Here is a 24,972-nt window from a genome sequence, read left to right as displayed (position 1 = left end):
AAACAACAAAAAGTAACACAGGGCCTGAGCTGCCACTGCCTATAATCAACTCGGGCTGGGAGCGCCCTCTTGAGATGGGTTTGACAGGCACCCCCTTGCCCGCTTAACTGGCTCCCAGGACCACCCAGTCCTGGAGGCCCTTGTGTCTGGGACTCTTACAATCATTGCTTATCAGAATAAGTGATCTCCACACCCCGCCCTCCTCAAGCCAAACCAGGCTTCCCAAAGCACAAGGCTATCCCAAAATAATAGGGACAAATGTGCAAAATTGAATGGGATATCAAAATGAAGCACGGGAACCACCTGGTAAGAAAGGTTAGGCTGGAAGTCCAGGATGGCCCAGAAATGCCTGCTTATCTCTACCACTGGAAATGTTTGAACAGGACACACTGAGATAATGAGAAGGTTTTAAAATAAAGACGAAATCTTCACAGTCTGGGCACTGTAAGAGCAGGCATGGTTCCTCATAGCCACCACATGGCACATGTCTAATTTAGAACAGGGTGGCTCTCCTTTTCCAGCTAGATACAGCCCCTGCACCCCTCCCGGCCCCTCCCCCGCCCGGTGTAGGGCTCAGACACAGGCTGCTTTGCAGTGAGACAAACAAGAAAACTCTCCAAATCCTACAGTTTGGGCCCCACCGGCCCATCCTTGCCACATTGACCTACCTCTGGTAAAGTTCTCGAGCATCCTCATTTCCTCTCCACATTGTTAAATGTCTGCGGGGGTCCCCACAGTGGTCATGAAGAGATGCCTGGCTGGGTGGGGTGGGCTCACAGACAAGAGCGTTAGTAACGGAATCCCACGTCAGGGGTGAGTAGGTACCTCTAAACAGCTGTAATGATTTAGAAAGAATAAAGCCGAGCCCGTATGAACATCAAATTGCCTAATTTAGTCCACTCCAAATGCACGTGAAAGAGATTTTCATGCTACAGAAAACACACACAGATACACTTTGAAACCTGTTCATTCTCTGGAATGTAATACAGGAATATTAAGTCAAGGGCTATGTCTTTTAGAAATTGCAACTTTAGAGGACCAGGCTACCTAAGAAAAAGTGTGGAAATTGACTTCAGGGCCATACCATTCCAGCCCCCATGCCTCTCTCTATACCGTCTCCACTCTTAAAATACCCTACCCTGCCCTCCATCACCATCTCAAGTGGGCCCATCGGTTAAAGCAGGGGGTACACACTTCAGGGCCTACGGGGGCCAGGCATTTGTGTAACGCTTGTGCTGGCACTGTGCCCTGCCTCATCTGGCAGAGCATGCCCCGTCCACAGTCAAGACAGCAGAGCTTCCCAAAGACACTGTGTCAGCCAGACAAAGCACCTTTTGCATTCCTGGGTCTATGAGTGCTCAGATCCATTCCTACCCTTCCCTGCTCTTCTCTGTGTCACATACGTGGTCCACAGCCCTCCAGCCTTCTCATGTCCCCACATCAGCTGGCTTCACATTGTTCTGTCAGTGAGAGGCCCTGGTGGAACACGGGGGATCAGGAGGGAGGGAAACGTCAGGGTGTTTCTTCCCATTTCTCTCTGGCTCAGGCTGCATCTCCTCTGCCATTTCAGCTCCCAGAGGACAGGCTGCCATGGCTCCAGCCTCCTTCAGATGACTCCAGCTTTTGCTGATAATGCTGCCATCTCCTTGTCCTTCCAGCCTAGGAAAAGTAGTGGCTTCCAGCAGTTGTAATCTGAGTCAGCCGATGTGTTAGTCATCTCAGGCTGCCCTAATAAAACACCAGAGACTGGGTGGCTCAGAGAATAAAAATTTATTTCTCACAGTTCTGGAGGCTGGGAAATCCAAGATCAAAGTACTGGCCAATTCAGTTCCTGGTGAAAGTGTTCTTCTTGGCTTGAGAGGAAGAGGGAGGAAGAGAAAGGGAGGGAGGGAGAGAGATGGACAAAGGAGTAGAAGGACAGAGAGAAGAGAAAGGAGAAGAGTGGAAGGGAGGAAGTGAGGGAAGGAGGGAGAGAGACAAGGAGTGAGAGGGGAGGCGGGGAGAAGGAGGGAGAGAAAGGGAGAGGCACAAGAGGGGAGAGAGAAAAAAGAAGGGAGGAAGAGAGGGGGAAAGGGGAAGGAGAGCGAAAAAGAGGGAGAGAAAGCTCTCTGAAGTCTCTCTTTTTACAGGTACTAATACCATCAAGAAGGGCCCTATCCCCATGACCTCATCTAAACCTAATTACTGCCCAAAGGCTCCATCTCCAAATGTTATCCCATTGGGGGTTATGGCTTCAAAATGTGAACTTTGGAAAGACATAATTTAGTCCATATCATCCTCTTTGGCTTATCAGCTATCCCATCACATGTGCAAACCACATGGATTAAATTTCCTCTTTCTGTAATACCTAGGTAGTTTCTATTCCACTGGTTGGTCCCTAACTTTAGACTAAGCCATCCTATAACCATAATAAATATTGTGTATATATTGTTATGATACCTATGTTTGGTGAGACAGGCATGCCAATACATTGCTGGTGGGGGTATACAACATTTTTGAAAGGCAATTTAGCAAAACGTTATCAAAGCCTTTAATTTTCACATCATTTATCCTAGCAATGCCAAATCAAAGGGTTGATTCTAAAGAAATATTTGGATGAAAAATTCATAGAATTATGTATAAGGATATTTATAATGCCATTAATTATAATAATCCAAAATTGGAAGCAATCTAAATATCTAATAATCATATATAATTAAACAAATGACAACACACTATTTGATGGATGATAATGCATCTATTAAAAGTGATTTTGTTAGTATATATTCATTATTATTGGGAAATACTCTTTTTTTAATTTTATTTTAATTTATTTTTTCAAATACATTTGTCTCTGCCTCCCCCCACCACCTTCCCTTGCCCCCTCCCTCTCTCCCTTCCTCCCTCAGCTCTTCCCTTTTGGTTTTGTCCATGAGTCCTTGCTATATGTTCCTTGACTTTCCCCTTCCCTTCCTTCCCCCCACCCTCCTTCCCTCTTGTCTCTGTCGATTTCTTTTCCTTTCAGTGTTGCTGGTCTTATTTTCCTTGCATCTTTGTATTGTTGGTTAGGTTCCACTTATAGGTGAGATCATATGGTATTTGTCTTTTGCCCCCTGGCTTATTTCGCTTAGCATAATGCTCTCCAGTTCCATCCATGCTGTTGCGAAGTTTAGTAGTTTTTTTTCTTTCTGCTGCGTAGTATTCCATTGTGTATATGTACCATCACTTTTTGATCCAATCATCTACTGATGGGCATTTAGGTTGCTTCCAACACTTGGCTATTGTAAATTGTGCTGCTATGAACATTGGGGTGCATATGTTCTTTTGAATTGGCATTTTGGTGTTCTTAGGGTATAGTCCCAGCAGGGGAATCACTGGATCAAAAGGCAGTTCCATTTTCAGCTTTTTCAGGAAATTCCACACTGCTTTCCACAGTGGCTGCACCAGTCTGCATTCCCACCAACAGTGGACTAGGGTTCCCTTTTCTCCACAGCCTCGCCAGCACCTGTTGTTTGTGGGTCTGTTTATGATGGCCATTCTGACCGGTGTGAGGTGGTACCTCATGGTGGTTTTGATCTGCATTTCTCTGATGGCTAGTGATGCTGAGCATCCTTTCAAATGCCTCTGGGCCCTCTGTATCTCCTCCTTGGAAAAGCATCTGCCCAGGTCCTTTGCCCATTTTTTCATTGGATCGTTTGTCTTCTTGGAGTGGAGTCGAGTGAGTTCTTTATATATCTTGGAGATCAAACCTCCATCTGATGTATCATTAGCAAATATATTTTCCCATATGGTTGGCTACCTTTTCATTTTGCTGATGTTTTCTTTCGCCGTGCAGAAGCTTCTTATTTTGATGAGGTCCCACTTGTTTATTCTTTCCTTTATGTCCCTTGCTTTAGGAGACATATCAGTGAAAAAATTGCTGCGTGGGATATCTGAGAGTTTCCTGCCAATGTTCTCCTCTAGGACTTTGATGGTGTTGCGACTTATATTTAAGTCTTTTATCCATCCTGAGTTTATTTATGTGTAATGGTGTCAGCTGTCAATTTCAATGGTGTCAATTTCAATTTTTTGCATGTAGCCGTCCAGCTCTCCCAACACCATTTGTTGAAGAGGCTGTTATTGCTCCATTTTATGCTTCTGCCCCCTTTGTCAAATATTAGATGCCCATAGAGACCTGGGCTTATTTCTGGGCTTTCTATTCTGTTCCACTGGTCTATGGGTCTGTTCTTGTGCCAGTACCAGATTGTTTTGAGTATAGTGGCCTTGTAGTAGAGTCTGATGTCTGGTATTGTGATTATTATTGGGAAATATTCTTCACATAATGACATGGCAAAAACAGGAGAAAACAGTATATATAATTTAATCTTGAAAACTATGTACCCACAAATCTAGAAAGGAAACTACAAAAATAATTTAACTACTATTTCTGTATATGGATGGTTAAATTGCAGGTTTTTAAAAATTTTCTTATGTGTTTTCAAAAGAAAATATACTACTTTATCATGAGAAAAAGTCAATATATATAATCAGTAGCAAATATGACAGTAAAGATAATAGATTTTTTCATCCTATGTTAGTAATTGTTAAATTACTGTGAGTCTTCATAGTTAAATTTCACTTCAAAGCCCATGCTCTGCTATTGAATGAAAGAAGGAAGTAGGAATGAGAGCAGGTTGAGAAAAGAGAGGAATAGAGAAAGAGAGGTATGATAAGAAACAGACCCACAACAAGACTAACTCTGAAAGTCATTGGTTTGTACTTTAGTTTAAAATCATCCATCTAGACCATTAAAGAAAAAGACTATTTTACCTTTTGTGACAGGAGGGATGGACCTGGAGAACATTATGCTAAGTGGTATAAGCCAGTTAGAGAAAGACAAATTCCATATGATTTCACTCATATGTGTAACCTAATGAACAAACTGAACTAACAAGGAAAACAGGGACAGGCTCATAGAGGGAGAGCAGGATGACAGCTTTGGGGAGGGAGGTTAGGGGTAGAGAGATTGAGCAAAAAGGAAAAAGGACTCATGGACGTGGACAACAGTGTGGTGATGGCTGGGGAAGAGGGAGTCATAAGGGGACTAAAGGGTAATAGAAAAATGGAATAAATATTAAATTTTTAAAAAATCATACATCTACTAACAGGCCATTCTATCTTATGAATATCCCCTTCCACACCTTAGCCTTGCTTTTACTAATCATACTTTGGGGGGAGCTATTTGCCTGTATTTAAAAATAAGAAACAACATTATAAAATTCACCAAGTTTTACATTAAACATTTTAGCCAGGATGTGATTCATTGCATCCCATTGTCCTCGTGGTACATCCACAGCAGAAATTTCTCTTCAATTTTAGCACCAGAAATAATTATGTTTCTACTAAACAACTGGTTTATTTTTGTCTTTTAGTCATTGTAAAATTTGTACTTTACCACAATTCCCTCTTCATGTTAACTATTTCAAAGTTTAGAGACCTTTATTTGCATCCCACATCTAAGAAGTGTATAGGATTAAATAACAACTGTTCTCATAATAACTTTGCTATGAATTCCTCATGTTTAACTCATCAGAATATATGTTAAAATGTATGTTAACATATGCACATTTGCAAGCCACTATGAATCCTTGTTGAATAAACATATAATTCTGGTACATTTGTCACATCTCCCAGCCCACATCGGGTTTCAGCTTCAGTTAGATGGACAGTTCCCAGGACCAGTGTCCCACCGCAAGGTTGATGTGTATTCTGCACCAGGGTCTTCTCCAAAGTCCTGGGAGCTCACCAAGCTGGTGGACGCATGCAGTCCGTAAGTGCAGGGAAGGTAATGGCCTTGGGGGAACCGAAAGTGAGGAAAGGAAGCTGTTGAATAAAAGCTCCAGTCTCTTGTCTACATGCTCCCCAGAAAACCTGGAACAACCGAGCTGCCATTTCTTAAGCAGTGAGCTTGATAATGCACCCTTATACTGACTTTCCTCCCTCCCTGCCTCACTCCTCTTCCCAGGATCACATCCCACATGAACCACTTGTAGGCAAGGCCTATTCTTGAGATTCTAAGGGATTCTAACCATCCCTTCTGTTATCAAGGGGACCCAAACCAAAAGATAGGATAAAAGGAAGAAGAGAGGAGGATAATGAATAAATCACTGTGTATATATATAAATTGACTAATGGAAGTCAATTCACAAGAAAGAATTCTTTCTACCCAGATTCCTATGAGTTCCTTGCGTGAGAAAAGTGATTGCCCTCAAGATGAAACCTGTGCCTACCAGATATGCATGTCATTCTTCCCTCAGATAATAATTTTTGGGCCTTTGGGCAAATAGAAACTAAAATTTGATATTTGACCAAACACCGTACTGATATGCCATGGGTATCCCAAATCCATTTTAATTTTTCATGCACCAAAGGAAGGTGCGCACTCTGCTTGACACAGTGCTCCCCTTTGGATGCTTGTGGAAGCCAGAGGAGTGGTGCTCTGAAGAGCAGGACAAGCAGCGGCAGACAATCAACCCCATCCAGGAGCCACCCAGTGTGGCCAGGACAGGCTGCTGCTTGGAATAAACAAACATCTTGGGAAAGGTCTCAAAGGCCATAGAGAGACTTGCAATCACACATCGTCTGTCCTAGAGAGTGACACAGAAGACTTTGGAGAGTTCTTCAGCTTTAGAGTATAAAATGTCCCACTTTGCATGCTTCAGAGGAGCTTCATATTGCCTTTTGTGTGTCATGCATAGCAGCCATCCAATCAAATTTTGACTGACATAATTGAGCCAGATATTTCTTGCTCCTTCCCCTTACAGGCCCAGCTTGGAGAGTGGTAGTGATGGCTGCTATTTGTTAAATACAGTGCCCTCACTTAATAACTAAAGAAACAAAAACCAAGACAGATCAAGTGTCCTGCCCAATGTAAATAGCTGGCCATTAACAATGTTGGAACTTTGTCTCCCAGGCCAATATTTGTTTGTTATTTGCTAAGTATTTGTTCTTTGCTGCTCCTATGCTAATGTGCAGATAAGAATTTAAACCTAGGCATTTCCATGACCCACGTGATCTTAAGAAGGCTATATATAGGAATAAAAAAATATCCATTCTCCCTTAAAGATGAGAAATTCTCCCTGGTCACTCTGAGATTACAGTGTAAAATAGAATGTCCCAATCCAAGGGAATGGTTGGTCATCAGGCTTTGGGTCAGGGCCATTGGGTAGGTGAATGAAAACCCTCAACCAGTCGCCCCTAGTGACCTCTAGGTACAAATAGGCATGTCTGGTTGCCTCAGTTTGCCTTACAAATGGAATTATCATTTTCTATTGTGCAATGATATTAAAATGTTGAGAAGTATAACTTGTTTTTTGAACTTTTAGTTACAAAATGACAAGCCCATTCTGGGATTGACTCCCTTTTGCTTTTAAAAAGTACAGTCCAGTCTAGTGTAAATAAAGAGTGTCACATAAATTCAAAGCTTCCAACCTACTCTTTTCTCAGGTCCATTCCTTGGATCAAGATCAGAAGTGACAAAGGGGGTGTGGTCTGTTTTTTTCCTCTTCATCTCTTCTCCCTTCTGACTCTCCACGGGCAGAAGGGAAGGGGAGAAAAGGAAAAGCAACAAGTACTTTACTTAACTGCACCCATTGTTTTGATTCCCTGTGGGCTGGCTAACAATTCCCTCAATGGGCTGAGGTGTTCAGTGATGGCTCTCCCATGGGCTGCAAGAGTGGGTTCTGGGGGCCCCTTTCTGGTTCTCTCACATGGAGGTGCACTCTCTGGTTAACCTCTGAACACCTCCCTCTACTCCAACTTCAGATGTCACATCCATAGTATCTTATACTAGTCCCATAGTTTGGCAGCATACTATAAAAAGGTCCAATCCAACCCTGGCTGGTGTAGCTCAGTGGACTGAGCACAGACCTGCAAACCAAAGGGTTGCCAGTTATATTCCCAGTCAGGGCACATGCCTGGGTTGCGGGCCAGGTCCCCAGTAGGGGGCTCGCAAGAGGCAACCATACATTGATGTTTCTCACCCTCTCTTTCTCCTTCCTTTCCTTTCTCTCTAAAAATAAATACATAAATTTTTTTTTTAAATGTCCAATCCGGTACTTTCTGCAATAAGCGCTCAACCTTAAGAAAACTCCCTCACGTCCCTGAGTCAAATGCAAGGTGCAGGTTGCCCTCTCCCCATCTTACCATTATGCTCCAGACAACATCTAGACTTCAGGCCTCGAGAGGCAATAAGGAGACACAGTCCTCGTCTCACATGCCCTCAAAATCCCAGGATAGCTATCAAGCTCCTGAGGCCTTTCTCACACACCCGACTCGGCTCCAACGGTGACTTAGAGCAGACCCATGGATTCTCCACATGCACCCAGCTAGGTGAGCAGTGAGGTGCTAGTCTCTCCTTGTATGTGCCTGCCCCCCTCACCCCTGCAACCTCTAGAGATAGTACACTTATTTGACTTGGGAAAAAAGGTCCTTGGGAGAATAGAGAGGGTTAGAACCTCCCCTTCGGTCAAACACTCACCTCACACCCTGCCCCCTTCTCAGTCTTCTTTTTACATAGGCTGGAGGGGCTGCTGCGGTTTCTGTCATTTCTGTGTTATCTTCTTAGGTTCAGGGACAATGTCCATTGCCCTCTTAAGAATATAATATTATTTATTACCTGTTATTCTCAATGCTGAAGCTTTATTGAAAATTCTTACACAAAAATAATGTTTATTAGAAAACTATATGTATTTAAAAATATGTAAATGGGAACATGTCCTAAAAAAATTGTTACCCTTTAAGTAAAACCAAAAAATAAAAAGAATCAGATACATAGACAACATTCTCTGTCATATGCATTCCAGGTACTTTAAATAAACCTAAGCTATGCAGGAAAAGTTTCACCGAGGCACATAAATCCCACCAGAAGAGTAGACCTGCTTGTTCTGACATATACCCTAACACCTTCCCTTCACCTTTCTTGCCCTAATTGCCAGATATCCACAGGCACCACCTCAGCTTCCAGTATTTGATTTAAGTGCTGCAGGCTTTGATAATCCACTTTAGTCACATTTCTGAAGCTCAAACTTGGTAACTTTCCATAGTTCTCTTATTTTTCCTCCATTTCCAGCTTCTACCCCTGGCCTCAGCCACAGATCATGGTACTGGCAAGCCTGGTGCCTTCTCACCAGGACCCTCCTAAATCCCTACAAGATTCTTGATTCTTGATCTTCTTTATTAATCAGTTTTAAAGTTAAGGTTCAGGAAAAAGAAAGAAAGACACTAAACTTACTAATAGTCAATAAAGTGACTTTTGCCTAAGATACTCTGGGTCAAAAAGAAGAAAATGGCTTAGTGAAATCAACCAATAAAATTTTATGTCTCCAAATACTTACTATATTTATGTCACCATAGAACACAATTTAGCACTTGCCATTGATAGTGTGAATCAATTTTAAAAGGTGGTGATTTGATTGATGATTTATCTATTCTTATCCTCAGATGGCTCTTGGCTCTGACATGCGGGCAGCAAAGGTGAAGCAAACTGTTTTGTGGTCTTATTCTGAACCCAGGACGGGAGCTGGGTTTGCACATATCTCCTCACAGGGACTGGGGGACGGAGAGGGGAGTCCTCTTTATTTGGTCCTTTCTCTGCTTAGAGCCTTTTTCATCTTATAAGAATTTTAGGTATTCCATACTGATACTCAGGCCTCATCATCAAAAACACAATAGCAACTTTAACTTTTTTGTTGTTGAACCCAGCTCCAAGAGCAAGTCAAAAGGGTGGCTTTGAATCATGTTTTATTTATGCAGAAGAATAAAAATGCACTCATGCAAGTGAAGGGTGAGCCACAGCATGAGGCAGTGCATTTTTACAAGACAAACCTAAGACTTGATTTATTCCCCATTCCCTAAAACTTTACAGCTTCCTCATCAAATGAGACAGTCTGCTTTCTGTCTCTAAGGCGGAAAATATGGTTAATGTACTGAGCAGTGGCACACTCACTCTCAGGCTGTTTATTAGGGACGGGAGTTATTCAGTGGCTCTTCCTCCGTCTTGGAGATGAGTCCCTGAGAGATCACTGAGAGCCCTGAAAATGATGGTCAGCCCAATGCACCATTGCCCGGAATCCTACTGGACAACAGCAGATATAACAAAAGGTACATAAGACATTACTCATCTCTCGAATCCTCCTCCATTCTGGAAGTAGAATATTCTTGAGTTTTCAATGGCAATAAGCTAATCATTCTTTCTTTTTTACTTACAAGAGCAGTAGTAAAAAAGAAGGAGGAAGTGGCTTTGCCCATTACCAGTAGTGTGGCCATAGGTAACTAGTTGTAATATTAGAAATGCCTGGATCAACTTAAGTTGAGGTTTGGAAAGAGATGGGCCCAGGGAATATACAGAGCAGAGATTTAGGGATCCCATGCCTTACAGTAGTTCTGACTAATATAATGTGTGCCACATCAAGGATCTTACCATCTGGTCTTTTCATCCATCTATCTAAGCCTCACCATCAGCTCAGCCCACTACTATGAACCAATTAGCCCCACACAGCCATGACAAGGTTTGTAGTAGCCCAAGATTTACTAGAGGTTGCTATTGAGCCTTTAGCATTTCAAGTAATTTTGTGTGTGTGTGTATTTTATTTATTTATTTACTTACTTATTTATTCATATTGTATTAGTTTTCTAGGTCTGTGATAACAAAGTATCACACACTAAATGACTTGAACAACAAAAATTTATTGTTTCAGGGTTCTAACAGCTAGAAGTTCAGTGTCAAGGTATGAGCAGGGCCTTTCAAAGCAATAGGAAAGGGTCCATTCCAGGCCACTTTGCTGGCTTCTGTTAGTTCCTAGGCTTGTGGCAGTATGGCAGACTCTACACTACATCTTCCCTGGGTGCATGCCTGTGCCCAAATTTCCCATTTTTATAAGGATAACAGTCATTAAACTGGGGTTACCCTGCTCTAATATGACCTCATCTTAATTAATTGCATCTGCAATAATAACTATTTCCAAATAACATCACATTCTGAGATACTGTGAGTTAGTACTTTAACATGTAAATTTTGGAAGAACACATTTCAATCTATACATAAGACACACATCATACGTGTGTGGATGTGTACGTGTGTGAATTGTAATTGGCCTTAATACCATCTCTAAATGGAAATCGCAATTCAGTTTGGCCTCTAAGTTCCAGATAAGACCATTAAGGCTCATGGTAATTAAGGAGTTAGGGCAGTTCAGGTCTCTAGACTCTGAATGAAGGTGAGTGCACCTTCTCTCTTGGAGCAATGTGTCTCTTCTGTCATCACTTCTGCTGCTGCAACCACCAAAGAGGATTCCTGAGAGTTCTGACTTTGGCCACCACCGGTGTCAGGCTAGTGGGCAGTCACTAAAGCATTTCTCAGACTGTGCTGACAGCATCCTGGCAGCACAGTGGGCGCTGGGATAAAAGCCTGTTCCAACACACGGCATTCCTCTCTGGCTGCCCAATCTGCCCACCTTCTTCAGCAGCAAAGAGCTGTTGGCAGCTGTGGATGCAGAAAGCCAGAGAGTTGAATCCATAGGAACTGCAAAGCAGCATAATTCCAACTAAAGGGGTAAGCAATCAATCAATCCCATCCCACTTAAAGCTTGCTAGTTATTACATGTTGTTGTGTCTTCAAAATTACCACCAGCCCAATATCTCATTAATAGAGGTAGTATCTGCAAGCCTGACACAATAAAGTAGGTTTTTAGAACACCACAAAATTTTTCTCTAATGTATTCCCAAACCAAAATTCTCCTCTTCACAATGCCTGTGTAGAAGAACAAGGCTGTTGTCTTGAAAGACCCGGGGTGGGGAAGGATTAATTAGCTTTGCAAAAACTCCCATGAACAAATGGTACCTAAGCGTCACCTCCCAGAAACGAATGGTAGAAATGTGGACAACCAGGTAAGTCAACTGAAAAGTTGAGACAGAAAAAGGGGATTTCTTTGAAATCCAGCTGTTAGAGGCAACGGTTAAGACACCCTAAGAAGGGAGGCAGGAGGCAGGAGGGCTGCCCCTGCCTGCTACTGGCTGTGGAGCTTCTGCTAAGGCTCCTCCCTTTTCTAAGCCTCACTCTTCCCAACTGTGAAATAAAATGTTGGATTCAGAGATCTCCAATGTCCCTTTCAGTTCTAAAATTTTGCCTGGGAAGGAAACTGGGTAAATAAATTAGCCACATGCTCTCAAAATGAACAGATTCCAAAGAGCACTGCAGCTTCCATGTTGCTGAAAGCCAATGAGTCCCAGTAAACACCTTCCCATGGAGCCACCCCAGACACAGTAGAGATAAGTTCTGAAGCTGAGGCATCAAGCAGCACTGACCCTAATTCTCTAGAGGACCTGTAACTCAGGGGCTGCCAAACATCCAGGGTGGCTCAGAAAGCATTGGACATGGAGGCAGTGCAGGCTATGACAGCATGGGCTCTCTCCAAAAAAGGATTGGACCTAGTGAAAAGCAAGCATCACTGCAGACAAGGTGGGTCATAGATCAATGCTCACAGCCAAAGAGCTGTACTAGATACCCATGGTTGCTCACTCAAGGAAATGAAAACCAAGCAAGGCAGGGATTGCAATCATGACAAATATTTATGCTGGCAACCAGGGGGCCAGAATTAGGCAGGAGACCTGTTTTGTTTAGCCTGTACAGTGTTTTCCAAAAAATTACATTAATTTTCAGGTAAAAAATTAGGAATATTCTTACATAAAATACAGATGTATAGAGTTTCTTGAAAAATAGACTATTTGGTAATGCCAAGGCTTCATTCCCCCCTGGCAGCCATCATCTGGAGCTGAAGAGCACATGGCTTCCCAGTGTGTCACACAGTCCAGTTGTCAGCTTCATTCATTTATGGTTGCTCTTTGGGTGTACCAGGAATAAAGTCCAGGTTCACCAATGCTGTGTTTGCCGAGAGAGAGGCATGGGGTTTTGTCTCTGTAAAGCTTTCAGGTGTCTAAATAATAACCATGCACCAAGGGCAGCATCCATCTAAATCATTAATTTGACAGGCAAAAAAAATATACTGGAAGAAACAAATTCACAACTATCAACTGAATCTAAAAAAGAAACTAAGAAAACAATCAGAACAGGAACATAATCACAGGTATGGAGATCATTTGAAGGGTTACTAGCTGGAAAGGGGAAGGGAAAGAAGAGGAGAAAGGGTGCAGGGATTAAGGAGCATAACTGGTAGGCACAAAATAGACAGGATGATGTTAAGAATAGTATAGAAGCCCTGGCTAGTGTGGCTCTGTGGATTGAGCACTGGCCTTTGAACCAAAGAGCTGCCAGTTCGATTCCCAGTCAGGGCACATGCCTGGGTTGTGGGCTAGGTCCCCAATAGGGGTGCTTGAGAGGCAACCACACATTGATGTTTCTCTCCCACCCTTCCCCTCTCTAAAAATAAAGAAAATAAAATATTTAAACAAAAAAAAAGCAAAGAATAGTAAGAAATGGAGAAGCCAAAGAATTTATACATATAATCCATGGACATGAACCAAGGTGAGGTGGAATGCTGGAGGAAAGAAGGGTACTGTGCAGAGGGGTACAAAGGAGAAAAATTGGGACAACTGTAGTAGCATAATCAATAAAATTTTTAAAAAAATATACTGGAAGCAAATGAATGACCACAAGGAAAGGGATGATTACCAAAAAAAAAAAAAATTGTACATTCATATTGTGTGGAATATTATGCAACTATTCAAAAGAATCAGATCAGTAGCTTTAAACCAGGGGCAATTTTTGTACCCCAGGGATATTTGGTAAATCTGGAGATATTTTTGTTGTCATAACCACAGGGTTATAACCCTGTGAGCAGGGGCCAGGAGAGGGCAAGGTACTGTTGTGATCTAGTAAGTAGATGATAGCAATACCATTAAACATCTTACAATGGGCAAAATAACCCTTCTACAACAAAGAATTATGCAGCCCAAAATGTCCATAGTGCTGACGATGAGAAACCATGAGTTAGACCCATCTGGTTAACAAGGAGAGATTTCCAAGACGTTAACTGAGAAAAGCAAGGTGAAGGACAGTATATGTGCACCATTTTTAACATGACAGAAAAAAAATTATGCATATAAATTTAATAAACAGCATTGGACTGTGATTTGCATGAATTTGCAGAAGACATTTCTGTAACTTTATGCATTAAAAGTTTCATGAAAGAATAGCTCACCAAGTTTTAATGGAAGCCATCTCAGAGCACCTGCTTTCCAGGCAATTTCCACTTTCCTCCTTATATTTTTTGGCATTGTGTGAGTATATGTCAAATGAATGTTTAACGTTTACATAATCAGTAAAACACAGTAAAGATGTTTTTATTTAGAAAAAATCAATAGATAGTTCACACATATGACCTTCAATTATAGACTTACCATTCACCCCACCAAACTTTACTCCTATACCATTAACAAAGATCATCATAACTGATTAGCATTTACATCTTCTTCCCCTGGAAAAACCCTTTCTTACCAACGATCAGAAAAAGGGCAAGTGTTTCTTAGCAAGAGAAGCCCAGATAGCTAATCAGCTAAAGAGTCAGCTCTCAACAGCCAGTTAGATGCCAATCAATGGCCAACCAGTTTACAAGACCATGGCCCCTCTCCCCTCTCCTAGTCAATAAGTTTCTCCTGAGTACATAGAGATCCCAGAGACAGAACAGAGCCAGAGGACAGGCCCTACCCTTAATGAGCTTACATACTATTTTTGAGATATACAAAACACACAGTGGAGTTTGGTGGAGGGCAGGGAGCCAAGAACAAATCCCAGAGCTCTCACACCCAACTCTGTCAGTCATCAAATCAGCTTCCCTATCTTCATATCATGCAAACCGATCTGTGTCTAAAGAGCAGGGCTTCCTACAATGTCAGAGGCACCAAAGAGCTGGAGCTCAATCTGGCTGCATCTGTACCTGCTGGAACAGACACAAGTACAAAGGCAAGACTGCTCCTGTGAGTGGCTCTAAGCTTTCCTTGCTTAGGTATCATAACGTCAACATCAATGTGCTGACTGTAAGTGGCCTCAGCTTTTCTGCCCACTTCCCATCTCCTTGTGCATCGTGTCTTACTAGTGGGGGCTGAAAATAGATTCAGTATGTCCATAAAGAGTTAGCAATGAATATATTGTACATACTACTGAATGAATCAAACTTCAACATTAACTAGAGGAGTTAGCCAGTGTACACGATGATAAAAATGAGCTTTGGAACTGCACTATGTACCTGGAATTTTGGTAGGTGTTTTTCAAGCACGTCTTCAAACCTCAAAAAATCCCTGCAGAGAGTCACATTTAACAGATGACAAAACTGAGACTCAGAAAGTTAGGTGTATCACCCTGTCTGTCCAGCTATTAAATGACAGAACCAAGGTACAAACCCATGTCTATTTAAACCCAATGTTGTTTCCATTAGATGATGCTTTATCCATGTTTGTTCCCCATAACCTAAGATATTCCATGTAAAGAGGAGTTTACTGTGTCAATCAATCAGAAGAGCTACAATCAAAAGTTGGTGCTTTCTAGAGTTTATGCTTATACTGAATACTTGTCTGCCCTTTAAAATACAATAGTCAATTAAGAATGTCATTAGATGTGTAAGGTATAATATCCAAAGTCCCAATAACTGGGAGATTCACCTTAGTGAAACTACAGATTTTTATGGTTTTGAGCATAACTAGTAGTGTTTCATTTTTCCTGAGGTATGATGAAATTGCCAAAGACATTGGCGCAAACAAAAAAACTCAAGGGAGGTGATTATCAATTTCATAGCTCTAGTTCACACAGGAATCATTAACTCTACTTATTGAAATACAAAGTGGTGCTTATTATAATTAAGACCTCATGTGCATTTTCTCTGATGGGCATGTTAACATCCACTTCAAGAGCCCCCAAAAATATGGTCAAACTGCACAAACTGCAGTTCCTGAAAGTCCTGTTTCTTGAACAATTGAGTTCTTGACCAAGTCGTTCATGGGGGAAAAAGTCTCAGTTGTCTAATAAAACTTCATGTCTCTGTTCTCTACCCGACAACCCTTTCATGCTGACACTTGTATGATTAGTCATATATCTCTCAGGCAACGAAGGAGATGCAGTTTTCGAACAAATTGCTTCTTGAACAGTTTTCTGGAATGAATTAAGTTCAAGAACCAAGGTTCCACCATAAAATAGACTTGTCAGTCTCAGCCAGCTTCTCATTAAACACGGGAATAAGTTTCCCAGGAACCTCCAAATCAAGCTGTCTCACTTGGGTTGTGATGCCAGCTTTGCTAACTTCATAAATAAACATTTCTCAACCATTTTTGTACTTTTTAAAAACTTAAGCTCCTTTTGATTAATATAATATTCTCATACGTTTCTCTGTCTGAAAAAAAAATCAGATGCTAAAACCTCCTAACAATAATCTCTATTACTCCAAAGATGGTGTAGCTTCACAAAGTAAGACTTGCTTATTTTATGGAGTTTTACTTAAGAAACAACAATACCTTGTTTGACTAAGTCTTAACATTGCATTGTAACAGTAAATACGCTTCTCGAACTGCATACAACCTGCTTGCCCCATGTCAGAAAAATCCTTCTTTTTCCTTCTAAGAGCTCCTAGCACCCTGGTTGAGAATCACAGTTCTGATGTCTAATTAGCTGGAAAAACGAGAGCGGAAACCCCAATTTCATCATGAGGCATATCTTCTCACACTTGATGGGGAAAGAAAGTGCTGAGGAGAGAGGAACCAATGATGGAATATGTATGCCTTCCCTTCAGAGGAGCAATCCAGCCCACCCCATAGACATGGTAGAGCAGAAGCAGAGAGGCCTCCAAACTTGCCCCTATTTACCAAGGAAATGGAGTCAGTGTCCAACGGGGCGTGAAACAGTGATATCCGGGTGCACTCCACTGACCCTGGCCATCCTCATTGCCTCGCAGGCCCACTCCTGAGCCCAGTCTTCATTTATTATAGAGAAGGGATTTACAAGAAGGAAAGATGGGGGGAAAAAAAAGAGAGGAAAGGGGAAGAGAAAGAAGACTTAAAGGATATTATTTATTAATTTTTAGAAAAAGGAGAAGGGAGGGAGAAAGAGAGGAAGAGGAACATTGATGTGAGAGAAATACATCAATTGGTTGCCTCTCGAATGCCCCCAGCCAGGGACCTGGCCTGAAACCCAGACATGTGCCCTGACCAGGCATCGAACCAGTGACCGTTTGCTCTGTAGGACAATGCCCAACCCACTGAGCCACACCAGTCAGGGTGGAAAAGAAGACTTTAAAGGGGTAAGGAAAGTATAAGAGGAAAAGGAGGAGAAAGGGAAAAAAGAACAACCATTGGAGGCATCCAAGAAGTTTAAACTGTAGAGAATGGGAGACATCATTATAATGACAATTTTTGTGTTAGTAATTACCATTTATTGGTCTCTTGCTATATGGGATGGATGAATGGACAGATGAATAAGTAAGTATAAACATCTAAGTATAAATACTTAAAAATAAGTATACATACATTTAATCCAGTTTTACTTCATTTCCGTTAACTTAATCTTAACAAATATTTAAGAAATGGACACTTCAATCCCCCTCTTTCCCTGAAGAATCTGAGACTCTCATAACTAGTGACTACTCCAAGGTCACAGAAATAGAACCATACCCAGTTTTCCTGGCTCCAAATCCATGCTTTTATTACACCACTTACTGGTTAACAAATGTGAATAAAAGTGTGTTACTTAGTTGCATATTTTCTTGTTCAAATTAGTCATCTGGAGACATGATGCTCTTATAGTGATGTTTCCATTGATGAAAATCACTTGGGGATCCACTTATGAAATTTCCATTACAGACTTAAGCACATTCTTTTTATTATCTTTGTTGATGGCAGATCTTCATGCTTTGAGAGCAGGGCTTATTAAGGGGACCACCAAAAGTCATTCAAAGCAAAGCTGGTTAAAATCTGTGGTGACGCTGCTGGGTGATATCATTTGAAGTTTAAGGAAAAACAGTGTGGCTATTTTGTGTGTCTTACCTACTGCCCCAGAGAAATTCCCAAAGGAGACTTGCTAGCAGATTCTAATCAATGGCTCCATCACTGCAATAAATACAGACATCTAAGATAGCCCCTACAAAGTTCACTATTGAACTAACATAATTGTTAAACCATCATTCCTATGACAATAGCCATACCTTAGTCATTCTTCAAAGTAAATCAATCCAATGTTGCATTAACTACAAGTGAATGTAATGTTTTATTTATATTTTTTTAAACTGGCTAAAACATAATAGTCTTTGATGTTAATGCTGTTAAGATATCTTGTGCCTGAACTTCTTTCTGAAAAGTCCAAAGCAAAATGATAATGCCCTTGGGGCATTACTACCTTCAAACTTCAAACTTCTGATGGTTGTGAGCAAGATGATGGACGGCTAGGCATTTGGGATGAAATGGTCTGCCCATCTCCTGCCCTGAAACTGACTAACACTTGAGCATCTAACGGGGTTGCCTCTACTACACTTGAAGAGGGGCATCATATTTGGCCTGGGGAGTTTCCTTGCTGTTTATGGACCATGGAGGAGGTACCCTCCACTGAATGGTTACTGTTTATCTCAAGAGCTGCCAGTTTTCATTACTGTGATGGACTGGAGGTGTGCAGAGATATCATATGAAAAAGAAAGCACTGGGCAGCTCCCATTTTTCCAATTAGAATTCAGCAAAGTGAGTAAAGCAAGGGCAAATAAGATAACAAAGAGTTTGCGTAGGTATTTACTTCTTTCATTTCTTTCTTTGAGAATGTGTTAATAAAATTATTAGTGTTCCAATAACAGCAAGAATTAAAACAGATACATTTATTAACAATGGGTAATTTTCCTACTGGAATGTGTAATAAAACTCTTCAAATGCAAATCTCTTATCAATAAACATAAAAAGGGGCAAGATAAGAAGGGGAAAAATGATATTAAGCTAATTCTCAGTCATCTCTGAAAACCAGAATGATTAAAACTTTTAAAGTTTACTGACATATTTCCCCAAACTTAATTTTAAGTGTTCATTTAGTTTTTGCTGTCAAGACTTTAGACAAAGCTTCTTACAAGGAATCATAATTCTTTTGAATTTCAGGGATTGGGTCAAAAAATCAATGATTTCCCATCACCTACCACACAAAGCCCAAAATCCTCTTATATGTCCCTCTTAACCCAGGCCCTGTCCAACAATCAGAGCCCTCTGTAATCCAGCCTCCTCTGCCTCCAGGCATTTCTGCCATTTGCCCATCACAAATCCCTGGCTGAAAACAGTCCCTTGAAAACCATAAAGACATGAAAGAAAAATTTCTACCCAAATCATTCTCAACTCAAAAGGGCAAATTAAATTCATTGTTGATATATTCAAACACATTGTTGATGCTGACTGCCCCTGCTGATAATAAATAAAAACATTAAAGTCTTCCAGGAACATGAGGAGTGCCATTGTCACATAACCATTTGAAGCTTCCATCTGTCTTTCAAAAAGCCAAAGCTGCATCCTTCCTGAGAAATCCAAGGAGATGCTGCCCATCTTAGCAAGAATGATGTTAAGTCTCTATCAAACTAAAGCAATAACAATTACTTGGAAATGCCAAATATCACAACAGAAAGCTGAACTGATGCTAATCTGGAGATACTAAAATCCATGGTACTTTGTGTAATGAAATGGTGACCATCTTGCTGAAGTGCACCCTGTGATCACAGTATCATTTCTTGCCTAGTCATTTTTATGACAACAAAGTTTCATAAATACAGAAGCTGAGATTCAGTCCAAGGCAAGTCACCATGAGAGATTCTATGGCTGCGACGTCTTGCAGGCCAACAAACTGTTTCATCTTTTACTTGGACTTTTTTACACAGCAATATTTCTGAAAGGGACTATGACTTGGGGTGGTTGTAAATTTCAACATGTTACACACCCCCCCCCCAAAAAAAGCTTTTAGGAGATTGAGTACAAAAACAGTGCAAGATGTATGCCTCTAATCCATTTCCACCTCACAAAAACATCCTGGTATGTGTTTGTTTGAAAAGCATATGGAAATAGGGAAGAAAGACACGGAACCTGAAAAATACATACTTTTAAAAAATAAAGGCACAGCATGGAAGACAACTACATTTCCATTGTCCTCTGAACACAAGTGACCAGTAAAGGACTGGCACAGGATGATTAAAATCAAACTTACTCAGACTGCAGATGTCTCACTAGGTTAAAAATATATACACAGTTGACCCTGAACAGCACAGATTTGAACTACATGCAGACTTTTTTCAATAAATGCAGTAAATGTATTTTTTCTTACTTTTGACTTTTTAAATAACATTTTGTTTTCTCTGGCTTACTTTATTATAAGAATACAGTAAATAATACATATAGCATATAAAACATGTGTTAATCGACTATTTATGTTGTCAGTAGGCTATTGGCAGTTAAGTTTTGGGGGAGTCAAAAGGTATGCATAAATTTTCAACCTGGAGGGAGTATCTCTAACCTCCACACTATTCAAGGGTCAACTGTATATGGAGACTAAATTATTGCACTTGGGGATTCCCTTTGGACATCAAATCATCATTGATCACAGCTACCTTCATGTCCCATGGACTGATTTATACTGACTAGATACTTCCTCTACCTTCCATTTTGTTTTGTTACTTAGGCTTCTTCTCCATGGAAAACCATTTAAGGAAGGGTGATCAATCATTTTGATCATTCCTTATCTGTGCAAGAAATATTTACAGAGAAATTAGTATGGTCCAATCCCTGTGAACAAAACAGACCCACCCCTGCCTTCATGAACCCTACTACCCAACCTGCACAGAGTAATAAAATATGAAGTTGTAATAAAATCATCAAGTTGTACATCAAGCATGAGATTTGTGCTACCGCAAAGTGCAGTATTTTTCACAGCCTTAAAGCAAGAGATCCCACTGGAGCTAGGATGATGAGGAAGACTCCACTGAGGAAGTAAAGTTTAAGATGAGTCTTTAAGTTGAATAGGAGTTGGCTGGGTAAAGGCAAGAGGAGGGGATGGGAAAGGGTTTCTAGTAGAGAAAAATATACCTGCCAAGGACCAAAGGCAGGAAAGAGCTTGGCATGTTGCTGAAGGAGGGCCAACATGGCTAGAAAAGATAAGACTGGAGCAGCAACTTGGGGGTGGGCAGACATGCAGAACACTGAAAGCTACATTAAGGATACTGAACTTTAAGCAACAAAATGTTTTATGCTTATGATTGACATCAACAGTTTGCATTGTTAATGATCACACATGTTGCTTTAGGGATATTGGGTAGAGGGTAGGTGGGGAGCCAGATTAGCAGCAAGGACACTAAGTGGCTTTTGCAGTAGTCCAGAAGAGAGAGAAAGTGCTTGCACCAAGCTGATGGGAATAAGAAAAGAGATTCAAGAGATATTTAGGGAGAAGAAACAACAGGACTTGGTGATGGACTAGTGTGGAGACTAAGGGAGAGAGAGGAGCCAAGGTGGACGTGGTTACTGGCTTGAAAAACCAGGCTGGTGGTTGAGCCACATATTGAGATATGGTAGCTTGGAAGAGGACCAAATCTCAGGGCTGAGGAATGGGTGACTAAAGGTTATAATACTGAACATCAGACTTGGTGTCCAGCAAACAAAACATGTCCTTAGCTCAATTAGACTTAAAAATGTGTTCATAAGGAAACTTAGAAACTTCTCCATTAATCATGGAACTACATAGCTTCAGACCAGTAAGGAATTATGCAGAGCTTCAAACTAAAATAACAAGTCTATGGGAACCAGTAACCCCAAATTTAAAGGTAAAATGTTAATCCTACCAATTTCTGAATCACTACTGGCACCATTAAAACTTCTAGAAATAAGGGATTTTTTTCACCAGTACCCTAGGCATATGCCCCAAGGTCCTTTAAAATGTAGAATTCACGCTGAATGCTAGTATTCTAAAGCAAACCAATCCATCAGTTGCTACAGAATTTATGCAAAGATTTTCCGAAAGCTTGTGAGAATGCCAGAGATCTTTTGACTTTTTTAATTGGACAGGGACCCCTGGAGTTTATATTGATTGGCCAAGATCAAGCAGAAAACTTTCATTGCCCCCCAAGTGTCTAGTTCTTTGTCATATTTCTCAAAAGATAATTCACTTAATTATTTTAGCTCTGGTAAAAAGTGGGTGACAATAGCAATGTTCAACTTGTTTATTATTAAATAACTCCTTCACGAAAAAATAATCAATACCTGAAGCTCTTGGATCACACATTCAATAATGCCCCCAGCCTGTCCTCAGCCCAGAGGGCTTGGCTCTTGGCTGCCCTGTGCTCGATTGTTACCTTCTGCTGTAGCCCTTGCTCAGCATGTTTTATCTTTTAATGTCACTGGTTTCAACTCCAAATAGCATTGACAAATCTCTCTCTTCTCTGACATAATCTCTTTTTTATTTGAATGAACATTTTCTCTTGGGCCTATTTGTAAGAGAGCAGCTGGGAAAGAGAAATGGGCACATTATAGCAGGTCATTTGGAAATTCAGAGAAATACAAAAATTTGGGGCAGAGAGAGATGCAAACACAGAAGGGACTTAGAAATATAGAACTGGGCTCACTATGTACAGCCTTGATGTCCCTGTGATACATAATGTCCTAGAAATGGACTTTAATCCATCCAGGCCAGATTGATAGCAGCTAGGCTTTAACAGCCAGGAGATACATTGCATTGGCCCAAAGACGCCATACCTATGGGGAAGGGAGGGCAGCAGCTGGCATTGCACTCCAATGGAGCAACGGAGGTGGGTGGGATAGCAGACACCCAGAAAACTCCATTTAATGACATAAACATGAGGAGATTCCCTCTGCCTTAAGCCAGTATGACTGTTTATGTGCTTGAAATAAGTGCTTTGGAAGTTGTGTGTTCTCTTTTGCCAACATTCTGGGGAACTATGTGGGAGAAAAATACATATATATTATGGGCAAAAGTAGGTTTACAGTTGTTCATATGGAAAATAATACAAAAATTAATAATAACACAAGAATAAACTTTCACCTACTCATAAGTGTAAACCTACTTTTGCTTCACACTGTATATATTTGTTATCAAACACTTGGTTTTCAAAGCAATCTTAAAAATTATTGGGGTAACCTATTTTAATTTTCTTAATAAAGAAATTTAAATAACGATTATTTGTCCTCAATTCAGCTGTTTAACAACTAAATTGTCACTCAGCCTCACAAGAACCAAAGATGCCTGATTCCAGTGTAGTCATAGACATCACATTGGCCAAAAGGGTTAAAGAAATAAAGCTCTATCATATGAACCAGAAATTCCACTACTGGGTATTTATTCAAAGAAATCAAAAACCCTAATTCAAAGAGCTACATGCACCCCTATGTTCACCACAGCATTATTACAAGAGCCAAATTATGGAAGTAATCTACATATTCATTAATAGACAAATGAATAAAGATGTGCTTCACATGTGCCATGGTATATTACTCGGCCATAAAAAAGAATGAAATCTTGTCATCTGCAACAATATGAATGGACCTAGAGGGTATTGTGTTAAGTCACACAGAGTAAGACAAAAACCATATGATTTTACTTGTATGTGAAATCTAAAAAACAAAATAAACAAAACAGAAATAAATTCACAGATACAGAGAACAAATTGTTAGTTCCCAGATGGGAGGGGTGTTGAGGGGCTGAATGAAAAATATGAAGGGGATGAAGAAGTACACATTATCAATTATAAAAAATAGACCTAGGAATGTAAAGTACAACATAGGGAATATAGTCAACAATATTATTATAACTATGTACAGTACCAAGAGGGTACTAGACTCGGGCTGAGCACTTCATAACATACACAAAGGTCTAATCATCAAGTTGTACACCTGAAACTGATATAATATTGATGTTAATTGTAATTGTGAATTTTTAAAATATACACATAAGCCCTCCCACCCACCAGAAAAAAAAATATCTATTGTGCTTTGTCTTGACTTCTGTCCCTGCCACACTCATCTCTTCTTAGTTTAGGATCAGTGGCTCTAATATAGAGACTGGGGTCCACCCCAAGACTTGAAGCCTTAGTCTGGGCATTTAGAATAAAAATCCTAGTCTTAGCTCTGATAGTAGAATTCTTGCTGACCCACCTTTGATAACCTGTCTGGAGTCCCAGGTCACATGGCAGCAGGGTCTGACATTTTCAATGACCTCTCCTAATCTTTTGTCTATCACTGACTAGCATCTTGGACTTTTTACTAGTATGTTGTTGACACAGGCGAGAGTGTGTTGATGGGAATATACCAATATACACAAATAAAGAACATACTTACTCTACAGATATTTTTTGAGTACCTCTATGTGTAGAATCTGTTGTAGGCACTATGGATACATACATCTATGAAAAGTCATGGCCTTGCTTCTCATGGGAACATAGAAAACTACCAGATATAGATCTCCTTTAATGGCAAGAGGGAACTTCATAGAGATGGCACCATAAGCAAAGCAATATGACAGACTCACATATGGAAATATGACCCCCAACTCCCCACAGAAATGTGTAGTATGGGTGTTCCCACACATAAGGAGTGAGGATTCCAGTACATACAAAGTATATTCTTTTGCCATTTATATGGCCCCCTAGACTGGTCTGCAGGCTTTAGCTATAAGCATGCCTCACTAGCAGGTACAAGTGGAACCGTTTGTGTGGACTTGGGGACAGAGAAATCAAAGTTCAATTTTCCAGGCCTACTATCCCTTAGTAGACCCTAATCTTAGGCCTGATTGGAATTTCTCCTATAATAAAGGAATTTCATAATATTGTTTTTTATGATTGCCTTCAGGAGAAATGCAGAAAGAGCAAACCAGTAGTCACCCTGTGTGAAAGCATTTTCCACTGAATATTGCTGTGATTATTTCACCTTGAAAATAACATCACTCTCTTTAGAGTTAGATTTTGAGCTTCTGATCTGGTTTAAAACATACAAGGAATCAGACAA

This window comes from Pteronotus mesoamericanus, unplaced genomic scaffold (assembly GCF_021234165.1).
Source record: "Pteronotus mesoamericanus isolate MK-2021 breed Mesoamerican mustached bat unplaced genomic scaffold, CSHL_Meso_final scaffold_651, whole genome shotgun sequence".
Lineage (NCBI taxonomy): Eukaryota > Metazoa > Chordata > Mammalia > Chiroptera > Mormoopidae > Pteronotus > Pteronotus mesoamericanus.
Note: the sequence above shows the minus strand (reverse complement) of the source record.